The sequence below is a fragment of the Sinohyriopsis cumingii genome, chromosome 3 (assembly GCF_028554795.1).
Source record: "Sinohyriopsis cumingii isolate HCF-2022 chromosome 3, ASM2855479v2, whole genome shotgun sequence".
In the NCBI taxonomy this organism is placed as follows: domain Eukaryota; kingdom Metazoa; phylum Mollusca; class Bivalvia; order Unionida; family Unionidae; genus Sinohyriopsis; species Sinohyriopsis cumingii.
The window spans coordinates 36330421-36339770 of NC_142963.1; the positions used below are offsets into that span (position 1 = coordinate 36330421).

Genomic DNA, 9350 nt, shown 5'->3' on the forward strand with positions numbered 1-9350 from the left:
AGTACTATCACTCACAGTCCAAATCGCACTGAGAGTACTATCACTCACGTCTAAATCTCACTGAAACTACTCTCAGTCACAGACCAAATCTCACTGAGAGTACTATCACTCACAGTCTAAATCTCACTGAAAGTACTGTCAGTCACAGTCTAAATCTCACTAAAAGTACTATCAGTCACAGTCTAAATCTCACTGAAAGTACTATCAGTTACAGGCTAAATCTCACTGAGAGTACTATCAGTCAGTCTAAATCTTACAGAAAGTACTATCAGTCACAGTCTAAATCTCACTGAAAGTACTATCATTCATAGTCTAAATCTCATTGAAACTACTCTCAGTCACAGTCTAAATCTCACTGAAAGTACTATCACTCACAGTCTAAATCTTACTGAAAGTACTATCAGTCACAGTTCTAAATCTCACCGAAAGTACTATCAGTCACAGTCTAAATCTCACTGAAAGTACTATCAGCCACAGTCTAAATCTCACCAAAAGTACTTTCAGTCAGTCTAAATCTCACTGAAAGTACAATCAGTCACAGTCTAAATCTCACTGAGAGTACTATCACTCACGGTCTAAATCTCACTAAGAGTACTATCACTCACAGTCTAAATCTCACTGAGAGTACTATCACTCACAGTCTAAATCTCACTGAAAATACTATCAGTCACAGTCTAAATCACACCAAACTCTAAAATTTGTTGCTAACTATTAGAACAAGAAATACACCACATTATGAATGTTAGAAAAGAAATATTAAGAAAATTCCAACTTTATATATATATATATATATATATATATATGTATCATGAGATATGGCAACGGATACTCTTTTGTAACTCCATCATTGCAGAAAGTGCTATTATTACAAATTGGGAATGGAATTTGAAACAACAAATCAGAACTGAATGCAAAGCAATTATGTGCAAGAAGTGAGAATAGAAATTAATACATCTGTTCAGCAAAGTAAGGTGCATGATGATAGAATAAATACAATATGTGAATGTGGATAATTTTTTAAAAATGATGGCCACTGACTTCACATCTAAATACTACAAAAATACGTAACAAATTGATGTCTAAATGTTAGATGAAAAAGTAGATATAGAAACTTTCCTAGGTGTTACAATAGGGAGTCTTTTTAACATAGTAATTATTAAATAATAATTGAAAAACAAATTGCAGAACAGTTGAAAGATAATATGAATTCTCTTTTCAAATACATCTACTGAAAGTGATACACGTGTAAAATTGCAGAACCTAAGGTTTTAAAGGAATATTAAGGAAGGCAACATATTCATGAAATGAGAACACTGAAAAGTAAATTCCAAAACTTGAAACAGAGGATAATAAAGCAAAGACCGAGGACAAGAAAGAAAGAATGTGTTTCAAACATTTCTAAATAGGAGGCAGCAAATAGAGATTAAAAACATTTCATCACAGATTTACAAGATGTAATAAAATAAAGACCTCAATATTTGTTTCCGAACATATTCAACCATATACGAAAGGAATGATCTCTAGTAAGTTCAAAATATTCGGTTGAATATCCCCCTCTCATTTTTAGTTTTTGGTAATTGAAATTATTGGAAACATGCATAGAGTAAAAGAAATAAATAATTATAATACTCAATAAGTTTGAGATCTATGACAAACAAAATAGAGGGTGCCACATCTTTAAATATTCTTATTAATGACCTCATCACTCAATTCAATCAGAAAATAGCCAATAGCAATAAAGATATTTTTAATCAAAATGAACACATGCACATAAAGGTTGACATACACAAACCACAGATGGGCAGTTCATATATTGAATTACAAAATGGGCTGAATATTTTTTTTTAAATACACATATTAACGTAAAAATACAGATAGTGACTATTTCTCCAATGCTATTGGATCATTTTTCAACACTAAAAATAGAGATCATGAAAATATAGCTTCAAAGTACAGCCTAAAAAAAATGTGCCACTTCGTTTGATTGAAGCCCACTGAAATCGAAATATAGATGTAAATTTAAAAATGAATGCCCTTTATCTGTGCACGTTTATGAAATACTTCAAGAGAAATAAATTAGTTGGGTATAAGTTTCAACACAAATTGTCCAACATGCAAACATATTAATAATTCTGTTTTCAAAATGCCGGTCTTAAGGGTCTTTCGAGAAAGGGAATTATCATTATACAGGCATCAATGATCTAAAGGGAATTATCATTATACAGGCATCAATGATCTAAAGGGAATTATCATTATACAGGCATCAATGATCTATCGAGGATGGACTTGAACCAAATCAACAGGTGCAAAAGGAGAAAATACATTCTCAATAAGTGCTTGAATCATTGTTTCAGTTCATTGGATAAAGGTAAAAGAACCTAGCAGGTTATACAACAATGCAGGGAGTAAAGATATTGCAAAAAATGAATCAGTTATTAAAACATTTAACCATCAATTTAGGTCCCTTTTGTACATTGTTGGGAATCTGAAAGTATAATTGTTCTTACGGTTCGGATGTTATAGATAGCTAAACACATTTCCTCAGGTTTCTGCATCTACCTCAGTGGAATACAGGACACTTTCAAACCAATAGTATGCTGAGGTACAGATTGCATTCAGTATTTTACAAGTGGTTGAATAAGCTTGAAAAAGTCAATTATCTAAAATGAGTTAGAAACCAAACTTATGATCTTCCCAGAGCACAATAAGTGACATTTTAACTTGACAGACATTTGGAAGACTTGCGATATAAAAATTAAGTTTGCAATCATGAACCATTAACTGGGGACTACAGACTGTCTGCACATAACGATTGCAGTTTGAATTTCAAACATAAAGAAATTTATCCCAGTATTCATTCATAACCTTTCAGCAATGACCACCATCTATTCATCAGGGAAGTGGTAAGATGCAATGCAAATAATGTTGTAAATTAATACCTAATATGAATATAAGTGAAGAGACCCGAGTGAAAAGAACAATTAGGTCCATGAATAATTATAGAATAATGGATCAGTCTCTTGAGCAGCTAATACAAATTTAAATGATGAAAAGTTCATTGAAGCTATTAAATACTTTCAACAGATATAACCAAAATGACTTTGTAAAGGCATACACTCTTACGAGCACCTTGACAGCTTTTACCGAATGAAATTAAATGCATAAACCTTTATGAGCACCTTGATAGCTTTTACCAAATAAACATAAAGACAAACACCCTTATGAGCACTTTGATAGATTTTACCCAATTAATGCAAAGGCATACATCCTTATGAGTACCTTGATAGCTTTTACCAATTTAACATAAAGACATACACCCATACAAGCAATTTGATAGCTTTTGCCCAATTAACGAGACCGAAATACATCCAAATGAAAAATCATAAGCTCCAGTCTTCAACTCAAAAACATCCATTAACAACTACCAGTGTGTACAAGATATGATGCAACACTTTGTCCTGAAAACACCTGGTGATATGGGTGACTATTATGTTAAAAGAGAACACGTTAATGTTGAAAGACATTTTCAAGTTCAGGAATGACAATATGTCCAACTACAAGTTGGATCCTGCTCTGTATTACAATGCACCAGGAATAGCTCATGATGTAAGCTTGAAAATGTTAGGCATTGGACTGTTAATGGACTGCGTCATACTTTCAATGATAAATAGTGGTATTAGAGACAATATATGCATGATACAGAGTAGATATACAAAGTTGAATCGTTGATTTCTTTTGCTACTGATAAATGTGAGATAAGAACATGGATGATGGCTTCAACGAGTTGAAACCAAAGTTATTCATCATGTATCATGGTTGAAACAATATGGCTGCATGATGTGAACACTTGCCAGTGAAAAAATTAAGAAGGGCAAGAAAAGATGAAAAAAAAATAGGTATATCAAAACTTGAGACATCTCTAATAATACAGGCTATATTTTATACATGTAGTTTGATTTAGAAAACCCAAATGAGTTACACAACAATTTCAAAGACAATCCGTTTGCTCCAGAAAAAACAATTGAAAAGAACAAAAATAAAGATTAAAATTAAAAATGGACCAAATTAAAATGATCTATTTCCGTTCCATAAAGAATTCAATGTCATTAACTACATAAATCTTAAGCTGTAAAAACAATTAGGTCTAAAAGTGACAAGGGTGCATGGAGTTGTAATTTTCAACTGACAACCTTGTAAACGCAATTACTGTATGTTTAACCGCTCTGGTGGCCTAGTGGTAAGAACATCTGCCACAGATGCAGGAGGTCATGGCTTTGATCCCTGGCTGAGTCATACCAAAGACTTAAAAAAATGGTACTAACAGCTGCCTCACTTGGAGCTCAGCATTAAGAGGTTAGTGTTAGGACCAGTCGGCCTGGTGTCAGGATAATGTGACTGGGTGGGACATCGTGCTACATGTCTGCGGCATGATGCCCCAGTGCTAGACATCACTATAAACTGCCATATTGCAGACATCGTAGCGATATGACTGAAAAATTGTTAAAGCTAAGTTAAAAATCCAAATCACACATGCACACACTGTATGTCTAAATGTGACAAAGGTGCATAGGGTTGTTCTTTTCAATTCACAACCTTGTAAAAGTATCTGGCTCTGAAAGTGACAAAAGTACAAAGTTTTTTCTTTTCAATTACAAACCTGGGTTAAAGGTGTTCATCATGTCGAATACATGATTAAGTCAGAAGGCGAATAACAATTTCAAAAAAGGACTTATATTTATTTTGTGAATAACAATGTTGCAACTAGATAAATATAACATCTTGCTTGGCATTTTACGTCAAGTTGAGAAGCATTAAATGAAAATGGCTGAACGATGGTCTGGTCGTGAGAAAGATTGAGATTGTTGGGTAACACCTGATTTACCACCTGAGGGATCTGAAAACAAGAACTAAGCTCTTGGAACAGTTGAAGGCCATGGATAAAGATAAAAAGAATAAAGGACTTTCGAGTGTATGATAAACTAGCTTTGGATCATGCAGTCTGATAATCTTTCAACAACATAGGTTGAGATTTTATTCTTTCATATATCAGTGCAATTTCTATACCAGTTGATTCATGTGATTGATACCGATTTTCTATTTACTGGATTCATTCTTTATCATAATTTTTTCTTCATTTGATAATCATTTTGTTTTGAAAATAGTTTGATCTTATTTATAATTAATTCTGCTTGTATCCATTGTATATTTTGTAATTTTTCCAAAAAATTGTACTTGTTCAATTGAACAGTTGACTGATCTAAGAGAAGTAACCCATTTACTACCTGGTGGCATAGCATGATGAACAGCCTCCCTTTAAATACTATTCGCAGCAATCCAACAGGAATTATTTTCCTAAAATGGTCATCAGCACACGAGGTGGTGTGGGGGCAAAGAGTTAGTATCCTCTCCCGGGACTTTTACCAAAGAACAATTATATAAATAATAAATACCACCTTTGATTTTATCGCTTCCATTCCTCCCCTCACCACCAAATGTTCCCCCTCTTAAAATTTTCTGCAGACAACCATGTTACCCAATATGCCTTGGAATGAATTGTAATATTCAATTATAAAATTAAAAGCTGTTATATAAAGAGCTATGCAGTTATAATGGCATATACAAATATTTGTTAAAAATACATTTAAATATAATTTTAAAAACTTTTATTCTGAAAAATTAATTTTTTGTTACAAAATTAAAGATTTTATAACAACGAATCAATTCTTCTCGTAAATCTTGTATAGTTTTGATAAACATATTGATTTAAAATAGTAACTTGAAGACAAGATAAATTTTTAAGTTAACTGAGAGTGAAAATCTGTACACAACATAATGGCTTATTTGTATATGCATGCCATAAAGCAGATCATGTCATTTTATTACATGTATGTAGTCCATTTGTCTCTTTGTCTTTTCTTTCTGTACAATAATTGGATTTGCCCACCATCTACAGCTTTCAAAACTTTTAGATGGCTTACACTTGAAGTGGGGAAAAAATAATCAGTTTGGGGGTCTAAGAGTCAAAGGTCAAAGTCACTGACTTTGGGGTCTAAAAGTCAGTCAGTGTAACCAAAAAAAATGATTTCTGTAGAATAACTCAAGTTTTTCACCATTTGCAGTCACAAAACTTTGTAAATCACTTTTACTGGTGTTAGGATGAAACCTTTTGATATTGGCGTCAACATTTTAAGGATCAAATTTACAGTGTGTGAAGAAAAATAATGGTTTCTGCACAATAAGATTAGTTCTGCATCACATACCTGGACCAAACTGTGTGGATGCTTTGCACTTGGGGTCAGGAAGAAACATATCAATTTTAGGATAAACTGTCAAATGTGAGGGCCACTGTGACTGAAGTAGAAAACAGTTTAAGCACAATAACATTTGTTCTACATCACTGACCTGGATCAGACAATGTACATGACAACTTTTTTGATAAGTAAGAATCCTATTTGATTTATAGTCCAAAATTCACAGGTAAAAATCACTGTGATGGAAAGAAATATAATGGTTTCTGCACAAAACAAATTCCCATGTATTTTAACCAAGTGCTTGTGTGTGGCTTAACACTATGTAAGAAATAAGCCTACTGATTTGGGGATCAAAAGGTCAAGGGTCAAGACCAGGGGCGGATTAAGGCTCACTGGTGCCCTAAGCACTGACAAATCTTGGTGCCCCCTTCCTTTCCACGTACACCTGGGAAGATAACCCTAGGGTGCACCATAATCAAGAAACAGAACATTATGATCAATTTGCACTAGTTTTATCAATTTTTTTTACAAATCTTCATTCATTTTTTTCTTTTCACCCTTTTCTCAATTTTGTGGTGCCCCCTTTGGCCCTGGTGCCCTAAGCACGTGCTTAGTCTGCTTAATGGTTAATATGCCCCTGGTCAACACCACCATGGCTTGTAGAAAAATGGATTTTGCAGAATAACTTGTTCTCGAGTAGGTTCCTTGACCAAACTTTATGGATGTCTTGCATCAGGGTAATTAGGAAACCTATATATTCTGGGGGTGTAATTGTCAGAGTTTGCTGTCATGGTTAGTCTAATAAGAAAATAATGACATCTGTACAGTAACTTTAGTTCACGACTAAAGGTCCAGGTCATCATGACTTGTTAATGAATAACCTTCATAGTCAACCATGCTATATTAGTGATTACATACAGGACTGTTAAACACAGAAAAGACAAATAACATGCCATTCATGGTACTCCTTTCTTATTAGAGCTACAAGTAAGAATGAAATTTCAATGTTTTCTTGGCTCTATTTTCTCTCTTAACCTATGTTCGATTTTATTCTCTCTCTCTCTCATTTGTATATCCTTTAGTATATAGAATATATACAAAAAATAAAAATAAATAAGGACTGATTTAAAACAATTTTTCTTTATTTTATTGTTACAAAGAATATTCCTTGTATGAGTTCAGCTGTAAAGTAAGGTGGTTATGCTATTTAGTTCTGTCGTTGGAATCACATTGTACTTCACATGAAAATGCTACAACTTATGTGAAGTGTTAATAGTTGGAGACTTATATTCTAAGGTTTAGATCTGTTGTGTTCATTTATAAATAGAAATTCAGTAATACTTCACAGTTCAGGATATGTCTAAATACTGAAACTGGATCACCAGATCTTTATAAAAAGATACATATTTATTCTGTTAGGCAAATGTCTATTTTTGTATATATCAATACTCTGTAGCGTCATGCTAAATTTGTTGTTGTTGTTGTTGTAGGGTTTAATGCCATTTTTCAGCACAAGATAGGCTATACATGGCGACCAGTATTAATAGTGGAGGAAGAACCCGGGAAAAGCCCGGAAAGAACCACCGACCCACGAGAAGCTACTAGCAAGCTTTCTCACATAACCACATTAGCCGAATCTGAGACTCAAACCAATGCAGACAGAGGTGAGATGGCAGTGATCCGTAACGGTGAACACTTTAGACCACTCGGCCACTCGGGGCCCCCGTCATGCTAGATAAAGAGCTGCTTGTCTTATTTACAATTATTTATGTGTCTAATTGATAATTACTGCATATGTCAAGTTGAAATTACTTTATATGGGTAGTTGGTAAATTGTTTTTATTTAATAGTGTAGCTAGGTAAGAGGGACAAGAAGATAGTCTAATAAATGAAAGTTATGGCCTTGTTGTTGTGTTTTTTGTAATGATTTGGTTCTCCACTATAGTCACTGAAGTTTTCACTCAGCAAAATTTTCATTTATTGTTTTAAAAAATAAAAAGTGGCTGACAAAATACACCTGATTTCCAGGAATTATAGAGGTCTTGCTCATAGTAAAAAACGAAAAGATCTTGATCAGTAACTTAAAATAAATACTTTTAGATCTGTTTTTTTGTGTGTGCAAGATACTAATTTTACACCTGAAATTAAAAATAATTGAAAATATATTGATTCAAATGGAGATTTTATTGCATATTTAGAAAATTGCATTAATATTCCTATGGATTAGTCACCAAATGATTTAAATACAAAGTGTAAAAGATAAAGGACAGTACTTTTCATTATTTTTCTTTCTTTGGTTTCTGCTATCCTTCCTATTTTCTTTCTCTTCTCTTCTTTTACTTGCATTTTTCTATCTTTAACTCTAATTTATTCTTTTTTAAACCATAAGTAGTTGACTAGAATAATTCTTTATTAGCAATATGTGCTTTCATATCTTATATATATATATATATATATATATATATATATATATATATATATATATATATATATATATATATATATATTTGACATATGCAACGACCATCACACTGTAGACATCAGTATGTCATCAGACTTCATTCCGTGCCAAATGGGGGTTGGTTTGCTTACAACCTCTCCCCTTTGTGTCCTATATGTAGTCCTGCAACGTAAGACACATCAACCGATAGTTTTGTTTGTTTTTTTTTGGGGGGGGGGGGGTACCACTAAAACAAACACAACATGTGCCATGTCTTACATTGTAGGACTACCCTATTTCGAGACAAATCGACCGTGGCTGATTAAGACAAAAAAGGATGCTATAATTACGTATTTTCAGAACAATAATGGTGGGCCAAACAATACCTGCGCATATCTTTTGGATCTGAAATCCTCTTGCTGGCAAAGTTTAGGAAGTTTTAACAACTGTACCAACACAAGAGACGTAGCAACCGTTGTCGCCAGGACGCAATATGTTACGGAACCGGAAACCAGATTTGAATAAGGGCTGATTCGGACTGTGGCTGATTAGGTTCAAATTACGCGCACATTCGGCCCAAAGTAAAAGCTGATTCGGTCCAAATGCCATGTTGATCCGGACCATATAAAATATTACAAGAAAAACAATGGAACATATGT

The 9350-nt window shown here is 33.4% G+C and overlaps 1 protein-coding gene across 2 annotated transcripts in view; it reads right to left on the reverse strand.

Moving 5' to 3' along the window:
* LOC149802686 (uncharacterized) overlaps positions 1-9249 on the reverse strand; it is a 33073-nt gene extending 23824 nt beyond the window's left edge. Inside the window, exon 1 of one of the 2 annotated variants that reach the window (XM_089952065.1) lies at positions 9078-9249. The gene's annotated coding sequence lies outside the window, so the exon portion shown is untranslated. The remainder of the gene's footprint in view (positions 1-9077) is intronic. The other variant, XM_089952066.1, reaches the window with a different exon arrangement.
* Between the last annotated feature and the right edge of the window lie 101 nt (positions 9250-9350).